The sequence below is a fragment of the Cystoisospora suis genome, assembly GCF_002600585.1.
Source record: "Cystoisospora suis strain Wien I chromosome Unknown contig_3640, whole genome shotgun sequence".
NCBI classification, from domain to species: domain Eukaryota; phylum Apicomplexa; class Conoidasida; order Eucoccidiorida; family Sarcocystidae; genus Cystoisospora; species Cystoisospora suis.
This window is the reverse complement of record NW_027156435.1, coordinates 793-1,216: the sequence shown is the minus strand read 5'-3', so window position 1 is coordinate 1,216 and position 424 is coordinate 793.

Here is a 424-nt window from a genome sequence, read left to right as displayed (position 1 = left end):
GAGATAGACAGATAGATAGACATTTTGAAGCTTATCAGACGTGGAGATGTAGAGACACTTTCCTTCCTCTTCTAAGCCTTCCCTCTACGCATAGCCGTTGAATTTCCTTCTTCATAGTATTTAGCTTTCCACTATGTTTGAAAGATAAGGAAGGTATCGGGACGAATCGATCTTCCCTCTCTTTTAGCAGTTGCCCCAGTAGACTTCTCTACGGATACATGCAGATCGAGAAGAACTGGGGAGTTTAAGCAACGATATAGAAACATTTATATATAAAACACATCAAGAAAGAAGGCAGTACATGGTCAAAGAGGGAAAGAGAAGACACGCTGCAAGGAGGGATTCTTCTTGTAATTCCTACTCTGCGCTTCTTTTCTCTGCATCGCTCAGACTGTCTTAGTCGCCTCTCTCTGCTTTTCTCTCT